General features: G+C 42.8%; 1 long non-coding RNA gene across 1 annotated transcript; it reads left to right on the plus strand.

The window, feature by feature from the left end:
• Window positions 1-233: 233 nt before the first annotated feature.
• LOC115459028 lies at window positions 234-1,388 on the plus strand. Its single transcript, XR_003940193.1, has 3 exons — window positions 234-298; window positions 516-596; window positions 1,345-1,388. It is a non-coding gene; the product is annotated as an uncharacterized LOC115459028 (long non-coding RNA).
• Window positions 1,389-2,164: the final 776 nt, after the last annotated feature.

The raw sequence follows: 2,164 nt of genomic DNA on the forward strand, positions 1-2,164 counted from the left end.
TAGGAATGATTCCTGGCACACAGCAAAATGTCACTTTACAGAATGTTGTGACATTTGTACAGTCTCTTACAAAGGAGTGATGGCATGTTTCCTGTAAAGAGTCTGGTGTCTTCACTTGTAGGTGTTTGTTGAACGAGCAAACATGAGCCTTACTCAGAGGCGACTAAAGCTGAAAGATTTCCGGGACGCCTATCCACGCTTCCCCCCATCCAGTCCATACATGTGTCCCAGGTATGAACGTGAATGCTTGATGGATATGACAGAATTTATGAACCCCACACCCTACACTGTACCACAGGTACCAGTACTGAGCATACTTCAGCTATGAATGGGTACTGTAACACGAGTGGGTCTCACTGTAAAATGAGAGGGTCTTACTGTGCTGTGAACGCACATATTAATTCCCCTTTCTGTGCTGTTTTACTCAGCTCATGAAATTCCTGTATATATGCATTGACTTTGTGCCTAGTGTCACGCTGTACAGTGAGTAACTGAGTACTGTCTTCCTGCTGCAGGATGCCTCACTTCCACGGTTGTTTAAATTGTTCCGTGCTCTGGGTCTCCGGCATTTGGTAGTTGTAGATGGTCACAACAGGGTAAGTACTATGTGGTGCCTGGATTTCATATATGTGGCTCACAGATCTGCGATGCAGAGTTGAGGGTCTTTTGCTCCCAACTCAGGGGCCGTTTTACTATAGCTAAGCACACACTAAATGCTGCATGTGCTGTTTTATACCCATGGGCTACACTAAGCTTTAAAAACAGAGCCCATTAGAAGCCTCAGACTCTTATTTAACTGAAGACAATATTAGTGGACCAATAGATTGCAGCCAGATGGTCTGTCTGCAGTAAAATAGTTAACACTTGCACTAAACAGGTAAATAATGCAGTAGTTGCTGTAAAATGAGATGTCTGTGTATGGTTTTTATCAATAAAGTGTCAGTTTGGGTCCTCGCCTTTTTACAGGTAAACCGACAAGCAATGCATATTACGAGGCAAATTAAGACGACATTGTTAATGAACATTATATAACACTAAATCAGTGGACACATAGAAGTTGATATTTTTGTTGTGCAGTGGAACTGTGCATCATTGTAATCAATGCCCTTCTTATTTTTTTTTCCCAGATGGGTGGGGGTGGGGAAGAAAAATGGTAAACCAGGGATGGTAGCCCGTGTTCTTCTATATTCCCTCCCTAGATGGAGAGGGGGGGGAAATGGTAACCCAGGTCTCTCTGCTTCTTCCCCAACAGGTGTTTGAGGGAGGTAACACATGGCTGTCTGATTTGTGTTGCTAGAGTTCTGGGGATGGTAACTCGTATCCTCCTGCTTTTTTTTCCCCCAGGTGGTAGGGATAGTGACCCGGAAAGACCTGGCTCGATATCGCATGGCAGAGAAGGACTGGAAGAACTTTACCTGGCACAGACATGATCTTTGCTGCCATCTGCTGTCACCATGATGCCACTGCCTTTTGGGAGGGTGCTGCCAGTACTTCTGGGTTCCTTCTCTCTCCCAGACCCCCAGTCCTGCTTTTTTTGAAGGGTTCCAAGCTAGAGACTGAAGACAGCTACATACCCTCTAAAATGAACTCCTGCTGCAGTGCCCCGAGCTGGACTCCTATGCTCAAAACAGTGTTAACACCGCCTGCCTTGGTTTTGTTTTTTGATCTGTGTGTAGGGATGACTTTCTGTTTATTTTAACAAACTTATTTCAAAATTGTGTTGTATTCGTGTTGTTTTTCATGTTTACTTGAAGGATCAAATCGGTTGTGTTTTTACGGTCTGCATGTCATCCTCTGTTATGAGTGGTGTAAGGCAATGCAGTGCTGCTTTAGTGTTATTCCTTTAAATTTTGGAGATATGAGGTAGAAGTTTTGGGGGGTTTTTTTTTAGTACCTATCTCCAGTACGTTTTTCATATTATGAACCAGACCAAATCAAGAGGTCAGCTGTATTAGTTTTTGAAAGGCAAAATATTTCTATGTGAATGTTTAAACAGAGTGCAAGAATTTTTTTGGAAAACAGTAAAGCTATCCTTTGTTTTGATTGAAGGAATTATTACCCATTTCCTGGAGAGATTAAAGTTCCCAGTAGCTGATGATATTAGATGCAGAGCCACAAGCAGCATTTTTACGCCTGTTCCATTTTCAGATTTTGGAGGATTGGG

The sequence above is a fragment of the Microcaecilia unicolor genome, unplaced genomic scaffold, assembly GCF_901765095.1.
Source record: "Microcaecilia unicolor unplaced genomic scaffold, aMicUni1.1, whole genome shotgun sequence".
Classification (NCBI taxonomy): domain Eukaryota; kingdom Metazoa; phylum Chordata; class Amphibia; order Gymnophiona; family Siphonopidae; genus Microcaecilia; species Microcaecilia unicolor.